General features: G+C 40.4%; 1 long non-coding RNA gene across 5 annotated transcripts in view; it reads left to right on the forward strand.

Annotated features, from left to right (window-relative positions):
* LOC135176540 (uncharacterized) overlaps nucleotides 1–23,501 on the forward strand; it is an 82,408-nt gene that overhangs the window by 23,161 nt on the left and 35,746 nt on the right. For 3 of the 5 annotated variants that reach the window (XR_010302706.1, XR_010302705.1, XR_010302704.1), the window contains exon 2: nucleotides 3,718–4,006. This is a non-coding gene — a long non-coding RNA (uncharacterized LOC135176540). Of the gene's footprint in view, nucleotides 1–3,717; nucleotides 4,007–4,105; nucleotides 4,317–21,669; nucleotides 22,064–23,501 lie in introns of those variants that run through there. The other 2 variants (XR_010302703.1, XR_010302707.1) reach the window with 2 other exon arrangements.

A 23,501-nucleotide genomic window follows, 5' to 3' on the forward strand; every position in this document is an offset into this window, starting at 1 on the left:
CTCTGTGATTTGTGGTCCATCTTTTGAGCCAGACAGCATCCGTGTGAATTGGTTTTAACTGGGTTTCTGACTGTTAGATTGGAACTATTAGACAGATTTTAGGGTGTGGGAATGGCTCCAATCCCTATATGAACTTGTGCTTGCACTTTGAAGAGTGCCTTAGTGTCCTCTGCATGTTTCTGAGGAACTTGAAATGGCTGGAATGGTCCCTGTGTCTTCAGAGCAAGTCTCCTCTAAATGGTGGCATATTTTACACTCTGGAATCATTAGTACTCAACACTGTTGTAGTATGCCTAATGCATCCCAAAACAAGTGTCAAATCCCTGTGAATTAAAGAGTATAAAAGCTGTAATTTCCTCTGTTCCCCAAGGGCAAAGTGTAATTCATACATAACATTATTTTAATGGAAATTTCTTATTCTATTCTTTGTTGAGGGAAAAGGTAGAAACTATCACAGTGGCTAAATAGTTCTCCTTAGGCATTCATATGAATGTTTAAGTTGATTTTTCATTTCATTTAACACAAATACTTCACACTCCCAGGGGAAATTATTTTACATCATCTTTCCAGTGTTACTGTCTTTCAAGGATTAACTTGTTACATACAGCTGTTCAGAGTGGAGATGAAAGAGGAATGAAAGGAGAAGAACAAACCAGATTTCAGTAAGAGTTTTGGAAAAAAAACCCAACAAACTCAGAACAACTCCCAAAAGAAAACAAACCAAACAAAGAAACACACACACCACCCCACCCCCCCCCCCCCCCCCAAAAAAAACAAACCAACCAACAAACAACAAAACAAAGTTGTGGAGTATTGCAGGAATTAAATTAGCCAACTCTTCTCTACTGCCCACTAGGCTAAGTGGCAGCAGTTCTGCCTGCTTGACTTATCTGGGAAACATTTGTAATTGAATGATTTTCAACAGCATTTCTTTATCTTCCTAAGGAAAAAAAAAGAGAAAGGTAGCAGCCACGATACCATTTCATTGCAGAATCCACTGCTCTTTAGTATTTTAAATGAGGGCAGAATCGAGCCTAGTGACAATATTACAGGATGAGAGTTGATGCCATGAGGGACTACAACTTTTTTTGGTAAACTGTTCCAGGTGTTCTGCTCATTAAAATTATGAATCTTTTTAGAAGAATTGGAGAAAGTCTCATGGTGGCCCAAGAGACAATTACTTTCTTTCTAGATGTAAGTATCATGAAAGTTGCAGTTCCTGAAATTGAGTGAAAAAAGGAAATTAAGGAACAAGTCTTATTTCAGTAGGAACCTATCCAGGTAGATGCTGAACAATAAATAGCTCATCACTGGAACATAAACTGAAGATTTGTGTTTTCCTCAGTGGAGAGGGAAACAAAGTCTTCAGAAAAAGTTCACCTGTCCTTTTGTGTCACTAGTTAAAATTTCTGAAATACATACACAAGATCAGGCTTTGTAAGGATGAAGCTGAACAGATGCTTCAGAAATCAGAATTTTCCATGCATCGCAGAGCAGGACAATCCTTAAAATCACTGGAATGTATGTGTGGTCTTATTGAAGTTAAAATGTTGTGTAAGGCTATTAAAATTCAGCCCCTGAGCACTGCATGTGTGAGAAACCAATTCATTCAAATCCTGCTATGCCTTGAAGTATTGTTTCACAAAGTGCTTACAAGCACATTTTCCTTTCTAAACATTTATTATCTGTTAGAAATGGTGTCAGAAGCCATAGTTTGATGTATGCAAATTCTTATATAAAACACAGGATTTCTGCCTTCAAACATAAATACTCTCCTCAATTATGCACCAGGAAGAGCTATTCTTCAAGGAGATCCTTTAATAACTGTACTTTTGTCCAAACAGACTCTTATTTATACCAAGGCAATAGTAATTATTGACATCTAGTTCATTAAAATGACTCATTTTTCTATATAATTATCTTACTCTGGTCACAGGTCTTGTGAGAGTAACAGGTTTCACGGACAGTGAGCACAGCTAGTCCCTTTTATAGATACAAGACTTTTGTCTGCTTGTTGTGGAAGGCCAAATTAGGCTTACAATGTGTCCTGGCTTGTCCAGGCATTATCCCCCACTCCCCCTCCCCTCTGCTGGAGCAGGGATCAGGGCAGGAAAGAAGACAAAGGCCTGGAGACACTGAATCTAAGGATCCAGGGCTTGCCCAGAGTTGTTTTGCTCTGGTGGTAAACAAGGTGCTTACACTTGTTTATGCATATGCTGGTTTGAGGCTAATTGGAATATTTTAATGAGTGGAATTAGATCATTGTGAGAAGAAAATAATAGTGACCCCTGTATCACTCATTTGTTCTGCTGAGGAACCTAAATAGTCAAAATATAAGATAAGGCACTCACTTCTCACTTCTTTTCTTTGAGTCTGTGTGTCTAGTTGCATTTTACCTTAACTCTTTTGCATGAAACCTATGTAACCTGATCTAATATTTTTTCCTCTAACCTCTGTTGGCTTTTGACATCTCACCTCAGATCTCTGGAGACTTAACACATGAGCTGTATGGAGATTTATCTGATTGTTTTGGAGATCAGGGGTGGGAAAGGGGCAAAGAGTTGGTTGTGAGTCCTTCTGGGCAGCCTGTCCAGGAGGGATTTTGAATTTCTGTATTACTTTTAACTTGCATATAATTGTAAATATTTGTATATATAGTGTGTGTGTGTGCATATATATATATATATATATATATATGCATGTATATTTGTGCACACTGTAACTATAGCTTCATTCCTTAACTTCCAGCTGGCTGAGTTAGTCTGGTTAATCTAGTATGTGTGAGTGGGAACTCCCAAACCACAATAGTGCATGGCCTGTGTTTTCCCAAGTATGGATAAAGCTAGGCCCTGGCTTTAATATGGTTAGTTTTGGCAAAATGCCATTCTGCTTGGCTAATCTCTGTGGCTAAATGGAGCCATCAGATTCAGGCAATTGATAAAATATGAGTGAGGTTGTAAGCTCCCTGTGCTCTGCCTCAATTCACTTTGCCATGCCATGCTCCAGACTAGCTTTGCTGTGTAACAAGCTTTGATGTTTCAAGCTTGCCTGCAAACTTTGCTGTGCTTCAGTATACCAGGGAGAGGCTTTAAGTGCCTTCATGCAGTAGGCAAGTGTTCCAGTGAGTTCTTTGGGGACCAGGGAACACTTGCACACATGGGTACCCCCTTCTGGGTATAGTTTCAATACATTATTATAGCTTAAACACTAAAACCGTAACAAGAAAGCTGTACTAGGGACTACAGTGCTTGTAGCTCAAATACTAAAGTCATAGTGAGAAGGGTATATGACAAGGAATGCCAAGTAACTCTATCGATCAAAGAGCAGGTTTTACTCACCCTATCCAACTGACCAGCAAAACTCCTGAGATGCATAGACCGCAGGGCTGCCAGGCTCTTATCTTCTTAGGATAGGCATCCCCACCAGGAACCACACCATCATGGTGGTATGACTGGTGCTGCTTCAACCCAGCTACCTAGGCTCTCAGAATGTATGGGTTCAGAATTCTGTGACATATGGCCAGGATGTCCCAGAAGAACAAATGAAGGAGAATGGGGCTCCTCTTCTATTTTGGAATCTGTTACATACCATCTTTCCCTAGTGCTCATGCACATATTTGCAAGCCACATTTCCTCTGGATCTTATCTCTAGCAACCTGGTGATTATTGGCCTGTTGTAACTTCTGATCTAACGCATACCAACTTTTCTCTCTTTCAGCTAGAATCATTCCTGAAAGCTGCCCAAAACCCACAGCCAGCCTAGCGTGAATTGAAATTGATGAGCTGCTCCCAGCTGGAGAGCTTGCTTACAGATACCTCACTGCAGCCTATGTGGGGAGAGAGAGCAGGTTACTGCCACCAGCGAGATACTGTGTCTGTCTGCACACTTGCAAACCTCCATGCCAAATCAAGAGCCCTGGAAAGGACACTGTCTGCCTAAGAAGGGACCAAGACCAGATACTGTCTGGAACTATAATGCAGCTCTGGAAATCCGAAGATACTATCTTGTGAGTAAATATTCTGAAAAGCCTTTTTATAATTAAAGCTGTTGCTTTGGTTTGGTTCTGTTCTGTAACTGTAATTGATTATGCCTTCTGCTTCAGCAGAAAGGAGCCTCTCAGGTCCTCCTAGAGGGCAAGTGGCATTTTGTACTGCAAGAATCTCTCCAAAAGCTTCAACTATTTGTGTTTTGCTTAACTGTTTAAATTGCCTCTTCCCTGTGTAAACACTCACAACTGTGCATTCAAACCTTATAAATAAGGTTTTTTTAAATGAGATGTAATATTAATAAGTAATTGTCATAGTTTTAAAATATTTTTACCTGGTTAATAATAATAATAATAAATCCATATTACATCACTGATAGAGGACCACATCAAATGCTACCTTTTGTACTGGGAAGAAAAGCCATACAGAGCTGAAAATCTTTGAAGTTGCTCTGTTTTGACATTCTTGGAGCTAGCTGTGTTCCTAGAAAACACTTGTACTTCCAAGTATTTCAGAGGCAATTGTGTGACAGTTCATATTATATATTTCTTGGAATATGTTTTAGTTGCTTGTTTACAGGCATACTCATGTAGTTAATCTGGATGAGCCTTTTAATCAGAATCACACAGAATGACAGAATGTTAGGGGTTGGAAGGTGTCTTGGTTCTAGTTTAGATTTTCCCAGAGACTCAAAATGTAGCTAACAGAACCAATAAAGTAGTAGTATGCCTTCCCCTCTCTCCCCCACCCTTTGGAAAGAAAGGAATTAGATGTAGAGAGGAAGAGGATAAAACACCACACCCAAATAAATAGCCTTGCTTCAATTTTGAAGTTAAAAGAAAAAACTTTAACAACAAATAAAAGGCATTTGAGGTAAGAGAGTTACAAAGAGGTGTAGGGAAGGAAAACAAGATACAAAATTATATATACAACCAGATTAATGGCAATGGATGGAGGTCGAATCAGGATTTGTCCACCATGTGGAAGGATGGCCATGTGGTAAAAACAGGAGCAGCAGGAACAACAGTGGTGCTAGCAGGCAGGGAGGAAAAAGAGAGCCAGAAACAGGAAGTTCCTCTGTTTTTAGGGGACTAGACAGGGAGTGACACCTGGGGTCAGGTTTAGACCCACCCCTGTGGAGGAGTCAGGAGGACCTGGGGTCAAGTTCAAGACCACTCCCCAGGAGGTTTACCCTTTACAGAAAGGACCTCGAAAGATCATCCAATTCAACCTTCCTGCCAGAGCAGGATCAACTAGGGCAGGTCACACAGGAACTCATCTAGGGGGGTTTTGAGTGTCCCCAGAGGAGGAGACAGCAGCCTCTCTGGCAATCTGGTCCAGGGCCTCACAGTGTAAAAGTTTTTATTTCTGTTTATATGCAATCTACTCTGCTCCAGCTTGCACCCATTGCCCTTTGTCCTATTATTGCACATCACTGAGAAGAGCCTGGCCCTGTCCTCCCAACAGTTGCCCTTATGTATCTATAAATATGAATGAGGTCACCTCTCAGTCTCTTCTCCTCCAAGCTAAAGAGACCCATCTCCTTCAGCCTTTCCTCATATAGGAGATATTCCATTCCCTTCAGCATCTTTACAGCTCCTTTTTTCCAGTGTTTTTTGACCAGTTTGAGATATTAGTTACATTTTTGGTGGATTGAAACAAACAATAGATAATTAAGAAGTGTATGTGACAGAGATGCAGGACAGCAGAGAAAAAGTGTTTTAAGATAACAACATTATGTTTTATGGAAGGAAAGGGAGGGAGAGAGGAAGGGAGGCAAAAGTGACTAAAATATCAAGAGAAGAAGGAAATAATATATCTGCAGAAGCAGAAGGTTTTCTATGTAATTTGCAGTGGTTTTTTTTTTACTATTTCACTAATCTTTTCCAAATATATACATACATACATAAATACTGGTTCTAATTTTGACATAACTTTAATGAAAACAAAATGAAATCTGGCCATCATAACAACTCTTGGCTCTGGCATCCTAGAGAGGTATATTCTCCGAGCTAAAATCTGATTTTGAGGAGCAATATAAACAAAGCGAGTAAGTTTAGTACATTTGACTGTAACCTTTGGTACTGAGACATCTGGCCCTCATTGTGCACAGGGCAATTATCATAAGTTGTTATTAGTGAAATCAGTGAGGCCTTTGAGAGTTACAGGGATGTTTAACACATTTCAGAGTCTGAGCTTTCAGTGCTATTTATCCTGAAGGTGCTCAAAGAGTAATGAAGAAATTAATGCACTGTGTGGAGCTACTCTTCTTTTATACACTCTACATTCAGAGCTATTAATTACAACTGAATTCATGTCAGCAGATAAAAAAGCAAATATATCAGATAGCAAAAGAAATACCTCTGCCGCCATTTCAATTATGATGTAGAACAATAATAGCCTTGATGTATATCCTGCCTAATGAAGTAACATTCCTGTCAGATAGATAATTACAGCAGCAATGCTCTGTTCAAAGAGATTTCTTCTCTCTGCTCTTATTCTGCTCTCACTGCTGTGATACCTCAGCATGTTCAAGTTTAGGATGCTACTTTCCCTTTGTGCGCTGCAGTCTTAATGAGGGCAATTGCTCCATATTGGCCAGCTCTGATTCTTGCTAACAGGCCCTATGTTGCAAGTATTCTCTATATGATCCTCAGTGAAGTTAATGGGCCTGTAGGTGGAGAGCTTGTGAAACAACACTCACAATTAAATGGAGACACCGTTCTTGCATTTAGTGAGATCAAAGGTTGCATTTCTATTTTATTTGGTAGGAGCAGGGCAAGCAAGGGATAATGTACTGCTTAAATCTGGAAGCTAAGGTGGTAAGAGCACTGGTTCAGCAGCGTTTGTCTCTACTTTTTTCTGGACCAAATAAATGGTACCAGGAGTACTTGACAATCTTTGACAGTACAGGGTAATAGCCCACTGAAAGGTCAGTGATCCCTCTACTGGGTAGCTGTTATGGGCCCATATTAGTCAAAGCAGAAACAAGAACCAGCTAAAAGAAAGGGAACAGATTTTGAAAAACAAAACAAAACAAAAACAACACCAAAAAAAACCAACCACCCCCTGTGGCAATGTTTCTACTTCTGTCGCTGCATCAGGCCACTGATCTGAACTGAGTCCAAACACTGCAGATCATGGGAACGATGAAGAAAAACAGTGGCCAAAGCAAGATGAGTCTACAATGGGAAGCAGAAGAGCATGATTTTCAGTCTCTCCCTGTTTTTCCTGCTTGCTACACCAGCCTGTCTTTGCCATTGCTGATTTACAGAATTTCTGATGGGCCGTATTGCTGCTATTGTGCTGAAAGCAAGGGCCTTGCATATTAATGCCTAGTCTATGTGGTACATTGTAGCACCATACACAGACTAATATTAGGCAATCTAAGTGGTTCCCTACCAGTGTTCTGGCTTATACGGTGAAGAAAAGGTGGGTGCCAGGGGCATGTAAATACCTGTGGGTTATGGTCTCATGTTAAAATATTGTGATCAAAAGAGCTGGGCAGAGATTATGTGTATTCTTTTAGCACTTACACATACATAGCTACAGGTAACGTAGCACATGGAATAGATGTCTTGTTTGAAATGTTCAACATGACTGTTAGACTTTGAAGTCAAGTTTTAGATGAAATGGCACATTTACTTCCCTCTTATGTTCTTTCCTAGTACCTTCAGGGCAGCCACAAAAACTGAACCCTTGATGCATACATTGTAAGAATTTATTAAGTTAAATCAGGTCCATAATCAAGGTTTTTGCACTAAATATTTCTAATTGGATGTTAGAAAACTAGAGTTCATTAACATTTACATAAGTGAATCACATTCTTCCAACAGGATGCCAGAGGTTAACCATTTTTATGAAGTTTAGATTCAATACAGTTTTTTAACTCAGAAGGGAGAAAATGAGGAGTTTTAAGTGCATTTCCACAAAATTAACTTATTTATTTTCCTTTTTTTTTTCATTCAAATTGGTACATATTCTCTTCCAACCTGGTTGATTCTATGATATTCTGAGAATATTTCTGATGTCATGGCTAACTGAAATGACCTCTAGTGGTATGGGGTCCTTGTTTGATTATATAGCTGAAGAGACAATGCTACTTTGATTCTTATTCTGGCTGTACTAATACATGTGAATCGTGAACTGGAGCTCTGCAATTTACCATGGGTTTAGCAATTTCACTGATGAAAACAATGTGTTCTATTATTTGAAGAAAGAAACCCCTGTGGGCTGCAATACTGTGTGCATTTTAGATGTTGAAGGCACTTGTATTTTTGCCCCTGGATCATCAACCACAATGCATATTTCCACAATGGCACTAGTTCTTGTAAATCAGGAGATGCATCCAAGTGGAGCCTTTGCTTTCCATAGAAATAGGCATTATGGGAATCACAGAATCATGGAATGGTTTAGGTTGGAAGGGACCTCAAAGATCATCCAGTTCCAACCCCCTGCCATAGGCAGGGACACTTCCCACTGGAACAGGTCACTCAAGACCACATCCAACCTAGCCTTGAACACCTCCAGAGAGGGAGCATCCACAACCTCCCTGGGCAACCTGTTCCAGTGTCTCACCACCCTCCCTGTAATGAACCATTTTCTAACATGTAGTTTAAATCTCCCCTCTTCCAGTTTAAACCCATTTCCCCTTGTCCTGTCATTACAAGACCTTGTAAATAGTCCCTCCCCAGCCTTTCTGTAGGCCCCCTTCAGCTACTGAAAGGCTACTATAAGGTCTCCTTGAAGCCTTTTCCAGGCTGAAGAGGCCCAGCTGTTGTAGCCTGTCCTCATAGCAGAGGTACTTCAGCTCTCTGATCATCTTCATGGCCCTCCTCTGGTCTCGCTCCAACAGTTCAATGCCCTTCTTGTGTTGGGGCTCCAGAACTGCACACAGTGCTCCAGGTGGGGTCTGACAAGAACAGAGTAAAGAGGGAGAATCCCCTCCCTTGCCCTGCTGGCCATGCTTCTCTTGATGCAGCCTGAGACACAGTTGCTCTCTGGGCTGCACATGCACACTGCAGGCTCATGTTGAGCTTTCATCAACCCAGACTCCCAGGTCCTTTTCCTCAGGGCTGCTCTCCAGCCCTTGGCCACCCAGCCTATATCTGTGCTTGGGATTGTGCCGACCCAGGTGCAAAGCCAGCAACACTTGGCCTTGTTGAATGTCATGAGGTTGGCCTGGGCCCACCTCTCCAGCCTGTCCAGGTCCCTCTGGATGACATCCCTGCCCTCTAGCAAGTCAACTGTGCCACACAGCTTGGTGTCATCTGCAAACTTGCTGAGAGTGCACTTGATTCCTCTGTCCATATCACTGACAAAGATGTTAAACAGCACATGCTAGCAATGACCCTTGGGGTACACCACTTGTCACTGGTCTCCAGGTGGACATTGTGCCATTGATCACTGTTCTCTCTGTGCGGTCAGCCAATTCCTTATCCAGTGAGTGTTCCACCTATCAAGTTTTTCCAGTTTGGTGACCAGGATGTCATGTGGGACAGAGTCAAATGCCTTACTCAGACCCAGGTAGATGATGTCAGTTACCCTTCCCTTGTGCACTGTTGCTGTGCCTTCATTATAAAAAGCCACTAAATTTGTCAGGCATGATTTGCCCTTGGTGAAGCCATTACTGGTTACCACAAATCATCTCTGCTTTGTTTTCCATTTGCTCCATGATCTTGCCAGGTACAGAGGTGAGACTGACTGGTCTGTAGCTCCCAGGGTCACCCTTTTTTCTCCTTCTTGAAGATGTGCCTTATGTTTGCCCTTATCCAGTGAGCAGGAACTTCACCACTCTGCCATGACCTTTCAAATACGATGGCCAGTAGTTCAGCAACTTCATTTGCCGGTTCCCTTGGGACCCGTGGGTGGATCTCATCAGGCCTCATGGACTTGTGCACATTCAGATTCCTTAGGTGTTCACAAATACGGTCTTCAATTATAGTGAGCAGACCTTCCTTCTCCCAGTCCTTACTTTTGCCCTCTGGGTCTTGAACATTATGGTTGGAGCCTTTGCCATTGAAGACTGAGGCAGAGAAGTCATTGAGCACCTCAGCCTTATCCATATCCTTTGTTATCAGTTCTCCATGTCCCTTCTGGAAGGGTCCCAAATTCTCCTTAGTCCTCTTTTTCTCACTATTATACCTGAAGAAGTTCTTTTTGTTCTCCTTAATGACCCTAGCCAGATTTAATTCTAGCTGTGCTTTAGCTTTCCTAACCTGAGCTCTGGTTGCATGATTTCTTTGTATTCATCTCAGGTTTACCTGTCCTTGCTTCCACTCTCTGTAGGCTTTCTTCTTGCATCTGTGTGTGTCCAGGAGCTCTCTATTCATCCGTGCAGGCCTCCTGGCATTCTTACCTGCCTTCCTCTTTTTTGGAATGCATTGCATCTGGGCCTGGAGGAGGTGATCCTTGAACACTGCCCAGCTTTCCTGGGTCCCCCTTCCTTCCAGAGTTTTTTCCCATGGTACCCTACCAAAGAGGTCCCTGAAGACATTGAAACCTGCTCCTCTGAAGATCCTCTTCTGCCTTGAGGATCTTAAACTCTACCATTTCATGGTCACTGCAGCCAAGGCTACCCTTCAGCTTCACTTCACTCACCAGCTTCTCCTTGTTGGTGAGGAGTAGGTCCAGCATAGCACCTTTTCTTGTAGGCTTCTCTACCACTTGAAGGAGGAAGTTATTTATCATCAGTGCACTCCAGGAACCTCTTAGATTGCTGGTGCACTGCTGTGTTGTCCTTCCAACAGATGTCAGGGTGGGTGAAGTCCCCCAGGAGGACCCGGGCCTGTTGAGTGATTTCTCCTCTTCTGGTTCTGCCTATAGCAGCCCCACAAGCAAAAATAGAAAATGGATCCCTGAACAATACAAAAGAAAGTTTGTAAAGAAAAGAACCTGTGTTTAAATGATCCTTAAAGAAACTGTGATGAGTAAACATGTGCTTTGATGATCAAAATACATACTGCAGAATGTGTTTAAGAGAGACTGGATAGCAAAAAAGGGCCATAACTTCCCAACTAGTTCCGTTTTCTTTCCATCTGCCCCTTGTTTAATTCTGGCAATCATTACATACTCTATATTTCCACTTCAATGTATTGTTGAATGATAAAGGGAGATGGAGAAAGGGAAGAAAATTGTTTCACTTGGATAGCAATCAGAGAGAATTTCCGTAAACATCTGGTTCTGCTTAAGATAGTTTTAAAAGCATTAAATATGAAATGTTATTAGACAGTAGCAAATGAATGCTGAGTGTTCTTAGTGTGTAAGCAATGCATTTTTGTTTCCTTCTGGAAACTTGCATACAATTGGACTTGAGTCAAGTTTGTGGATAGATCTCACAAAGGTAATCTTACATTGTCTAGTGTGAGTGAAGGAGACGTGCAAGAACAATAAAGTCATTAAAGACTTCTTTAAAAAAGAAGTTCAAAAGATGATAAAGCCCAACTGGATACATTTCAACCAGCTGTATTTCAATAATTGAATGAACAAGTTGAACAAGTAGTTAGAGATGAAAAGTGTGTACTGAGTAAAAATTGAGACAGTGGAAAATATATGATACAATGGTCTAGTCTTTTTCTCATTTGGACAGGACTCAGAAGATAACTTGGAGGATTGCCTGTGTCTTTGATATTCTCAAGTTAAGTGATATACTCAAAATGATAACACTGAAGATTATGGTTTTTTATTAATAGCACATTTTTATTGTCATGAAGCACTTCAATCACAGTTTTTATTCACTAAAAATAAGTGCTCCAAAAGATATAAGTAGGATTAATATCACAGCTGCAAGTAAATGTACTTGATTTAGAAGTTATATTCAGTAACTGCAAACTTCTAAATGTTCATCCATAGAGGAAATAACATAGGCCAAGAACAAAAATTCCACTTTTGGACCCTAGCACTTAAGCCTTACTGTTTTGCAGTTCAGATGCTGCTAATGCTTGCTGAGTTGACTTTGGTCAAGCTAATCCTTTAAGGGTTATTCTTGGGTCAGATTTTCATGTTAGAAGAGATATAAAATATATGAAAATAAACTAAAGACAATTAAATTTTTCTCATTTCCAAAGTACCCTTAAAAAGGAACCTGAACAAGCAAACACATTCTGAGACAACTTTAAGTACATGAAGTGTAGATTAAACATCCACTATGACTCTTTATATATATACACACACATACATATATATGGAGATGAAAAATGGAGCACTTCCTCAAATGCTTGGGCTGAAAAATGTAGGAGTTTCTGTACAGTGGCCATTTGAGATTAACCCTGGGTTTTGGATTGATATTATATGATTAGTTTTTTCCCAAGCAGGTTTGATCTGAGCTAAACAATTGAATGGCATGAGCTTAGAAAGGGAATGCTTTAAATTTGATTTTGTCCCTAGGACATCTGTTAATTTGCTGTTTATTTTTTCATAAGAATCAGTCTGCACAATTTGTTGGCTTTTGCTTCTGTGTCAGATTTCCTGTTTATGGTAAAGAATCTGATCTATATTCAAGGATGGGGACTGCAAACAGTGAAGTTTTGTTTAATCTTTTTTGTAAACAGCCACTGTAAATTAAGATTTTCTGTGAAAAGAATACTCACCTTTACAGGTTTACATGAATCTTCAGCTTTCCTCTGAATGTACCACCATCCTTTTCCATCCTCTTCCATACAGACACTGATCACAGTCAGCTTCTTTCATCAGTTCTCATCTTCTTGAAGCGTTTTATTGAGAATTAATTAGTAAGTGACCTAAATGAAGGTCCAGCTTGTGGGTATATTTGTGCTGGTGAAATTGCACTTCAGTAATAAGCAGATGCTCCCTACTTAGCTAAGTGAAAGATGTGGAGCTGAGGTTTCACTGTAAAAATACAGTCTCAGCCACTGGCCTTATTTACTTAGCACTTCCTCTTCTAATTTAATTTGGGTTTTCTTTGACAATTACTCAGAGCCTGAAGTGCTAAATCACAACTTTGTCACAAAATCCAGTAATTTGACAAGAAAACAGCTGCAGTGTGTGTCCAAATTCAACTCAAAGAGCAATGTAAAAGACAAAAGAGAATTTGTATTCCAAGCTTGAAAACACAGATACATCACAACTGTATTCTCTTAACAAGGACATATACTCTGTTTTTAGAGTGTTACACAACAAAGTGTGGAACACCATCTTCAACTATTTGAAGAAAAAGGAGTCTACATGCTGGTTTTGGTGGCATTGCAGATCCTGAGAGCAAGAAGTTTGTAACACAAAAGAACATCTGATGGGATTAATCACTTATTTGAATTTTACACTCATGACTACCAGGAACAGGCACATTTTTATGTTTAGAGTTAGAGGCAGGTAATTGACAGCACAGTTTGCAAAACTGCATGGCAGATTTTGGGTCCAGTTGGGCTGAATCTGGTAAATCTTGCTGAGGTGGTTTAAGGTACTTCTCTCTTCTCCACCTCACCTCCTGATGGTGGCACTTTTATTTGTGCCACCTGTTATACGTGCTGTGTGGGTGGAATCAAAGAAATCACAGTAGGAGGAGGGCTGAAAATAAACTTCTATCCGTTTCTGCCCACTGCTCCTTCCTGTACTGACACTGCATTTGCACTGGGTATAGTAAAAGGGTATGTTACAGCACCTGTCTCAAAAATGCTACCCTTAGACTTCAATCCAGCTTTGCCCAAGGCTCTGTTTTGGAGAAGCTGGAGAGAAAAGCAGTCAGTGGTTCACATGTAGAATTGCCTTAGTCATATGAGCTGTCACTGACATTTATGACTGTTCAAAGGCAGAAGAAAAATGATCTCTTTTACAAATGAGGAACGAAAACTCCATTACTTATTTACTTTTATGAAGAAAATCATGGAGTGTGGACTGTCATACTTTGTAGTACATTTGGTAGCTCAGCACTGAATGTACTGCTCTAGTAAGATTTGCAAGCTTTTCAGATGACAGAAAGGATTGCAAACATTTCACTAAAATTATTTTAAGGCAATATCAGAAATATGTTATTGTTTCAAAGCACTTTGAATTTTTCGGTTAAAAATTGGACTTTTAAGACATTTTCATAAAAAGGACATTTGATCTGGTGTTGGTCATAAGGAAATAATAGTGAGATTTGATTTAAATGTAGGATTGTCTATCTTTATTAGTAAGCCTACCACTTAGAGTATGCTGGAGCAATTCAGTGTCATTGGAGTACCTTGTGAATGTCCTATCTTAGATGCTTTCTTAGGAGCACTTTGTCTACATCAGTATACTTTCATGCTTTGCTGCTCAGATTTTTTTTCTTATATATGAGTGTAGTAATTACCAACAGAACTTAGCACACACAGACACTGTGCACACCTGTGTGCACCCACATATTAAACTAGGCAACCCTATGTGAAAGCCAAGTGACTCTGTTGTCTCAAAACAATATGTGGCATACTAATCAGCATAGACAGGGCTTTGATGGCCCTTAATAGCTCTCAGGAAAGTTGCTGGCCTGACAGTTTAACAATCAAAATATATAATTTCTGCAGAGGGGAGAAACCTCTATTAATATCTGAAGGGTGGGCATAAAGATGAAGATGCCAGTCTCTTTTTGATGGTGCCCAGTGATAGGACAAGGGACAATAGGTACAAGCTAGAACACAGGAGGTTCCACCTCAACACAAGGAGGCACTTCTTTATAGTGAGAGTGGTGGGAGCACTGGAATAGGCTGTCCAGAGAGGCTGTGGAGGTTTCTTCTCTGGAGACTTTCACAACCTGCCTGGAAGCATTTCTCTGTGACCTGCCTTAGGTGATCCTGCTCTGGCAGCGGAAATGGACTCTGGAGGTCCCTTCCAACCCCCAATATTCTGCGATTCTGTGACAGATGTTGTACTGCAGGGACCTGGTGCATAACTCTCTGGGATTTTGAGAGACCATATCCCTGCCTGCCAAAAAGGTATAAAAGGACACCAACTTTTGTGTTCCATGTGGCATCTGCCACAAAAGACCCTGCTGGGATGTATGCATAACAACAAACACTTGGACTATGCCTGTGAGACCTCATAGGATACAAATTGCGATGATACCCTTCTCCTTTAGTTCTTAATTCTCTCACTCTAAATATTCCTCTCCTTTTTCTTCCCATTTTCCCTCTGCTCCAGTCCAACTAAGCATCCTTAAGGTGGAAGTGACTGAGAGTTTTCCTTGGCTCTAATAATCTCAACTCATCAGCTGTTTGGAGTTGGTTCAATTTAACTCCAAGGAAACTTTTGAATCTATTCCTGAAGGAACAGTTCTGTTAGCTCAGTTGTAGAAAAGGAGACAAATTCTGCTAAAGTTTGCATAGATGCAAACAGATTTAAACTCCTATGATGTCAGTGGAGTCACATCCATCTTATCCTAGTGCAAACAACTTCAGAATTAGAGTCTTCTGGTAGTGTAGCTAGTACTCTGTGCAGGATCATCATGCAACATGAATCATGGAGTTACACTGATGCAGGGAGTGGCACAGAAAGACTTATAGACCACATGCTCCAGTGTTTTTTAGCGCTTTGTTAAGGGCTGGTCTTGAATGTAATGCCATGAAAACTCTGGATCAGCTGCACTTCATGCCATGATGGTTACTTGTTGCTGTTAATATGTTCAGCAATTGTGTGTCCAGCCACCACCTATCCAGAGGTATCTGGGAGGAAGGTCAAGGAAATGCAATCTATGTGATAATGTCCATCACCAGCAAGGTACCCAGCCTGTTTCCTTGAAAAGAACATTTAGGAGGCAGACAGGGGGACTGAAGAGTGGGTTACATGTGAGAAACTTAGTATTTCCCTTAAATTATGTACTACCTTGCCTACTGCATACCAAAAATTGGCACTGCCTTGGCAGATCATTTCTAATAAAAAAATACTGAACTGATATAGTTAGAAACTCTTTTCTATTTCTGGTTGTCCAGATTTGTAGTGACAGGTGTGTTATCCCTCCAGGAAAATACAGGGAAAAAAACCCCAAACAAAGATGTCACTCATTTTCACAACTCTGTTCTGGTAAAAATAACTGCTTAACCTGTAAGAACACAGGAGCCCTTCAGCTGAACCACAATGAGAGCCCTATTGCAGGTCCAGCTTCATCGTCTGTGGCTGCTCCTCAGTAAAGGAAAAGATTGGCATCTCTTCTCCTAGACACATCACATGCTCTTGTATTCCAGAGTACATCCATTCTGGACTTGATTAATCACAACAAAAATTAAGAAGCTAATTAACACTTTAAGGCAGTTGTTAGTGTGTTACATGTAATCTGCATCTCTGCAACAGTATCTTTCTTCTTCTGTAGAAGACTTTCTTTTGCTATTTTTAATTCATCATTTCTTTTAATATCTTAAACATGATAAACCTGGGGATCATGCATGACTAGGGGAAAAGGGTCTGACTTTGTGAGCGTTCATTGCTCTGGATGAGTGAGTGGAAATGTAAATAATGGAAAAGTATTTCTGTTCTGTTTAGGCTGGATGATTCTTTTCAGTTTTTCCCTGCAGATCATGTTTACCTCATTTCTTTGACAGTTAAAAGCGCAATATCTTAGAAACAAAATATACAAACATGGATGAAATACATGGATAAAATACATAAACATTGAGAAATGCTAAGAATCACAGAATCACAGAATGTTAGGACCTCCAGACACCATCCAATCCAAACCCCCTGCCAAGGGAGGATCACACAGGAACACATCCAGGTGCATTTTGAAGGTCTCCAGAGAAGGAGACTCCACATCCTCTCTGGGCAGCGTGGTCCATTGCTCCATCACCCTCACTGTAAAGAAGTGTCTTCTCGTGTTGAGGTGGAACCCCCTGTGTTCTAGCTGGTACCCCTTGTTCCTTGCCCTATCACTGAGTACTTTAATCTTGACACTCACCCCTCATATTTATAGATGTTGCTATGATCTACTCTCAGCTGTCGCTTCTCTAGACTAAGCAGCCCCAGGTCTCTCACTGACTATTAATATCATTAATTGGCAGCTGGCTATTTTTCTCAATATTCTACAGTTAGGGGAGAGACCTCTCTTTGAGTTTTGGAAACTTGGAAACTGTAACCTCTTCAGCTCTGGGTAGTCTGCATAAAGGGTGTTAAAAGACTCTGGGCTGTCTACTTCAAGGCTGTAATGAGGGGCAAGGAGTATGGTTCAGCCTGTACACATGTCAACTTTGTGATGGTGAATGTGAAAGTGTGACCTCCGTGGTTGTCCTAGAGTACACATCAGAAAGCTTTGGTGTACCTGGCAGACTGTTGTGATCCTAGGGAGGGTTTGTAGGACTTCTGAATTTAATTTATTGGAGGTTTGCAAATCACTGAGAGGAATACTGTGTTTGTCCTGTTGATACCACTTTGATGTGCCTATTTTGCTGACTTTTGTCCATAATTTTTAAGACACCTGGAGAATTCTTTAGGACAACTGAACAATGTTAGCAGCTCTCCTTTCTCGTTTCCACCCACAGGTGCCCCATGCTATGCCAGCTGTGTGTGAATTGTTTTCTATATTGATTAAGTTGTGATTGCACAGTATTTCCATTTGGTTCTGGTTCTACACCTCCCCATTGTTTAACTCCTTGACCTTGAGTCTCTAGAATAATTAATATGATGTTGTCAAGAATATTTTCCAGTTTTCTGTTCCATGGGTTCCCGAAAGTTAGGGGTGGCTGGAGTAAATCTTTGGGGTTTGTAGCACAAACTGGGAATATATTTCATAGGACTGTATAGATGTTAATCAGAAACAGAGTTCAAACAAGATAAATAGTTTTCTGAATAACTCTTTACAGTCTGACTGCCAGACATAGAGTCCTGGGCTTTTAAAAGCTTCATGTATCCCTTCATCTACGAATCATTAGCAGTCAGGCTTTGCTGCAAGGTAGCATTGTTTTTGGTTCAACTCCAGCAGCTTTCTGTAGGACCCACAGAGGAGCTCTGAATTTTTTCTTATTGCTGTTGTTTTTTTAGGTTTTCAGCTTGAAACTGCAAAAACTTTAATGCCCTGTCTCTTTTAAACAACAGATCATCATTCATCGGCACTCCTTGCACTAACCAGTTTTGTACAGCGTCTTAAAATGTTTGTAACATTTTCATGAGTTTCTAATCTAATTTCCACATCCTGTTTTCCCACAGCACTTATCTGCTCCAGTGAAATTGTTCAAGGGAATTCCATAATCATTAACTCTCTATCTGCATTTCCATGATGACTCTTCTTTCCACAAATGGAAGGAGGACTGAGCAATTGATTCAATGCTGAGGATTCTCTTTCTTTTGGCTACAGACATTTGTGTAGAAACATAAACCCTAGAGGTGTTATCTACCACCCAGGAATGGCAGCAGCAATGAACCCTGGCTTCATTGCTACATTCTTTTTGTATCTGCTACCAAGATGGAGTGGAACAGACTTTGAAATTACATCAGACTTGTGTGACATGCCATTCATATCACACCATCACGGATGATATTACATAATAACACCAAATAAAACATCAGATAATGTTGCTTAGCAGCTGTAAGACAGTGCATTTGAAAACTAGCCTCTAAGTCTATTTCATGAAAGGCAAAGTGCTGCCTTTTAAGCACACTGAAGTGCTATTCATAGCAGCCAGTAAAGCCATGGAAAACTTATTTCCACATCATTACCACTCCTATTTGTTTTTATCTCTCATTTGCCTCTTTCATCCTTTCCATTGATTAACACATGCTCATGTTTCAGGCTCAGACATGCTGGCAGTTCCCTGTATGAGAAGGTTACACTGTTAAGTTGCAGGGAATTCCTCTAATAATTGTATTTTTGTAAAAGTGGTGAAAATCAAGGGTTATGAAATTTTGCTTCTGACCCCAGAAACAAATTGTTTTGCCTTTCTAAACTTACATACTATGAAGAAGACCATGTCTGTTTTTAATGATGATTCTGCTATTTTCTATTTATACTAAGGCTTTTTTTATAAACACATATGCCATGTTTAGAGAAGCAGGAGGTTTTGTTAGGTCTTACAACTAACACGGGAATATTAGACCTGGAAACTGAAATAAATATATAAATGTTTAATGTCATATATGAAAGGGCACCTGATTGCTGTCCGTGGAAAAAATGGGAACAATTAACTTGGGTTGCATTTAGGTTTTAGTTCAAAAGGTTTGTAAAATAACTAATGGAGATGTTTTAGGATTAACTATCCGTACATGACATTTATGAAGTCAGACTTGTTTTCCAAGACATTTTCAATGTTAATCTTTAACAACCTTGTAACTCAGATAATAAACTAATGTAAACATAATGCCAGCCAATAGAACAAAAGCACTGAGTATATTGTGAAGTACCTAAGTAACGTTTATAAATTAATGCTAGGTATTATCTAGTTTGAAATTACTTTCAGCTGAGATTTCAGTGTATTTCAGTGTCTCACTCCTACCTTGCATGTCGAGAGGTAGAGAAAAAAAATTGGAAGGACTAGCTGTTTGGTTTTGCGTGAAGGTCTATGAGGTAAATGGACCTTATGGGCATTAAGCAGGTGTGTCTCACTGATCTTACTGTGCAAATAACTGATAATTTCTATGATACTTTCAATTTGACTCTTTACAGGGATGACCAAATTTAAAAACAGGCATTTGACTGGACTCTTTTATCCAAAAAAATTCTAGATGAAGGATGGCTTAAGCTTGCATAACCCCCAGTGAATGCACTGGGAATTAGGTACAATTTATAAAGTAGAGTGAACCCCCAGTTTCTGTTCTCAATGTGTAGAAACACAAATTGTAGGCATATCAGAACTCAGTTCAGTCACTTTTAACCAATGAGGCCTGCAAACTTTCAAACAGCATTTACTTGGTTTTCTAGTTCACTAGTCTGTCCATTCAAGAGTAAACAGAAACAAAGGTGTTATTTAAAAGGGAATAATTCAGAGAAAGAGCCAACAATGTTGAATGGGTTTTTTTTTTCACTTCACAAGCTTCAAGTTTAACAGGAAATTTCTCTGTTGTGGTAGTTACTATGAGTTTTAAATTAATCTAAGAAAATAAACAATCTTTCCTGTAAAAATCATTGCACCTGTTCTACTCTGATAAAAAAAACTATTATTCATATAACTCATCTTAAGCAGGGTCTGGATGTTAGCATATGGCCAGTTTTTGCATGGAAGTGGTTACAGGATTGGACTCATCTCAGGTCTTACAGACAGTGTTTTCTCCTCGGAATGAGTAGGTTTTTGTCCTGATAATCTGAGGAGGAAGTATAAGACTGTAGTCACACTATTTTGTGGTGGCCACAGCATCAGGTACCAGATAGAAAAACAGCACATCTTTAAAAATGGGAACTGTAAGTCTTAGTCTTGAGAGCATCCTCCTTGTTTAACCTAGACAAAATATTTTCTGCTTTGCTTGGGTGGACCTTATATTTATCCCTCTTTGTAGATCCCTTAAAGGGCCTTCCTTAATAGTAATGCAGGAGGACCCATTGGTCTTAACTAGAGGATTTTTCCAGATTTGTTCTCTGGTGAAATATGGTCTCAGCTTCTATACAAAAGCAGTAGCTGGTAGTAGAAGTGTGAGTCATTCCTTAGTTCTAGGTGATCATCTGATGACACCAAACTGGGTGGAGTGGCTAACACACCAGAAGTCTGTGCTGCCATTCAGTGACACTTGCACAAGCTGGAGGGTTGGGCAGGAAGAAAAGTAATGAAATTCAACAAGGACAAGTGTAGAGTCTTGCATGCGGGAAGGAACAACCCCAGCTATCAGTATAGATTGGGAACTGACTTGCTGGAAGGCAGTGAAGGGGAAAAGGATTGGGGAGTCCTAGTGGATGGGAGGTTGACCATGAGCCAGCAATATGCTACTGTGGCCAGGAGGGCAAATGCCATTCTGGGGTGTATTAAAAGGGGTGTGGTTAGTATGTCAAAAGAGGTTCTCCTGCCCCTCTACTCTGCATCTGGAGTATTGTGTACAGTTCCGGTCCCCACCAGTTCAAGAGGGACTTGGAACTGCATGAGAGAGTCCAGTACAGACCCACAAAGATGATTAAGGGAATGGAACATCTCTCTCACAAGGAGAGACTGAGGGAGCTGGAGCTCTTTAGCTTGGAGAAGAAGAGACTGAGAGGTGATCTCATCAATGCTTATAAATATGTAAAGGATGAGTGCCCAGAGGATGGTGCCAGGCTCTTCTCAGTGATGGCTGATAACAGGACAAGGGGCAGTGGATGGAAGATGAGGGATAGGAAATTTCATGTGAATACGAGGAGGAATTTTTTCACTGTGAGGGTGACAGAACACTGGAACAGGCTGCCCAGGGGGGTTGTAGATATTCAAAATGTGTGTTCCTGTGTGATGAGGGATAGGTGATCCTGCTCTGGCAGGAGGCTTGGACTGGGTGATCTTTCAAGGTCCCTTCCAGCCCCAGCATTCTGCGATTCTGTGATCTTCTCAGCACCAACAAAAGTCTGTGTTGTGTTATCATTCAAGACTGGATAGTTTCTGCTATTCATATTACCAGCAGTTTTAAAATATGTTTTTTCCTATCCAGAACTGCAGTAATTGAAACATCATTTGTAGCCAAAATTCCTGAGAAAACTTTTTTTTTTTTTTGTCACTGTGCTGTGCATAGAAACTTTGCAGGTGAAAACAAGGTAGAGTAGACTCTATGGCTAAGACATGGCACCAATCTATTTGTTTCAAAGAACCTAAGTTTGTTCTTTCCACATCTTTTGATACAGGTCAGTGATTCCATTAATGTCACCTGATAAGCAAGCCTTTATAAATTAATGGTCACATGCCCTTGGAAACCCAGTCCTTGTTTTAATTTAAAACAGAAGTTCTTTAATTCGAGGAGAGTTTTTTCAACCCCCGATTTGAAGCAGTTGACTCTGTATTAACTTTATGCCAGGGTAGTTCCTGAGTGCATTCTGGAAAAGATCAAATCCAATGTTAATTGCTAGGTATGATATAACAAATCATTTAATTGTGATCTGTTGATTGGCAAGATACAGTATGTTCTTCCAAAAATAGCTAGAAGCCAACACACATAAAGAAACAAAGCATTAAGATTTCTAACTTTTAGAACAGTACTTCTAGTATGAAACAGTGAAACTTCCCTGTCTTCCCTATTGCTCTCCTTATTTTAGCCTGGATGCTAATGGGGTTGGAAAGGCTACTACATAAGAAAATGTAAATATGGAATTTGTACTCTTTCTGCATTTTATAAAAACTGCTTTTATATCAATAATGATAATTAAAGGTGGTTTGATCCTTTTGGGAGAATTAGTAGTTTTCATAGAATCACAGCATGGTTTAGGTTGGAATGGACCTCAAAGATCATCCAGTACCAACCTCCCTGCCATGGGTAGGGACAGCTTCCAATATACCAGGTCACTCAAGGCCTCATCCAACCTGGCCTTGAACACTTCCAGGGAAGGAGCATCCACAACCTCCCTGGGCTACCTGCTCCGGTGTTTCACTACCCTAACTAAAGAATTTCATACTAATATCCAGTCTAGATCTGCTCTCCTCAAGCTTCAAACCATTCACTCACTACCAGCCCTTGTAAAAAGTTCCTTCTCATCTTACTTGTAGCTCCCTTCCAGGTAGCCCCCTTTCTGAATTCTTCTCTTATCTAGGCTGAACAGACCCAACTCTCTCAGCTTGTGAAGTGCTCTAGCCCTCCAATCATCTTCATAGCCCTCCTCTGGAGCCCCTCCAACAGTCTTATGTCCTTCTTGTGCTGGGGGCACCAGAGCTGGATGCAGTGCTCCAGGTGGGGTCTCACCAGAGCAGAGTGACAGAATCCCTTCCCTTGTCCTGCTGGTGACATCCTCTTGATGCAGACCAGCACACTGTTGCCATCTTGGTTGCCAGTAACCATTGCTGGGTCATGGTGAGTTTTTCATTAATTGACAACCTCAAGTCCTTCTCCTTGAGAATGCTCTCAAGCCTCTCCTCACCCAGCCTATATTTGGGCTTGGAATTACCCCAACTTGGGTGTAGAATCTGGGTCATAGCATCTATCAAAGTACCAGTCTGCCAGTGTGCTTGAGGCACACATGTAGCTATGTATAGCTGTGAATTTTCCATGTAATTGAAAATGTATGCCAGTCTCAGTAGGCTTATCTGTTCTTAAGGAGGGAACTCTATAAAGCTGTTTCAAAGGAAAAACCTGAGTAATAATGTATGATTTAATTTTGTAACCTTAAATCCTTAGTGATTAGGAGGAATTAATTTTCATTAGACCTGTCTTTTGCATAAAGAGACAGTTAAGCCTTCTAAGAGGTTGGAGTGGGAAAGTGAAGTCAATGCTTCTGACAAGAAAACTTGGGCACAGAGATTGTCCCATTCATGTCGTGTAGAAATCTAGTCAGATTTTTAAGTCTGTTTCACACACACATGCAATGCACAAAGCACTGTATCAAACCAGAAATTCAGAGTTATTTGGATAGAATTGGAGGGCTCAGATTCAGCTTTTTGATATAAACCTTAAGACTCATAAACTCAATAGGAGTCGTGTGTATAATGATAAGTGCAGCACAACACTGAGGGATGCTCAGTGTCCTGA

Source organism: Pogoniulus pusillus, chromosome 6 (genome assembly GCF_015220805.1).
Source record: "Pogoniulus pusillus isolate bPogPus1 chromosome 6, bPogPus1.pri, whole genome shotgun sequence".
Lineage (NCBI taxonomy): Eukaryota > Metazoa > Chordata > Aves > Piciformes > Lybiidae > Pogoniulus > Pogoniulus pusillus.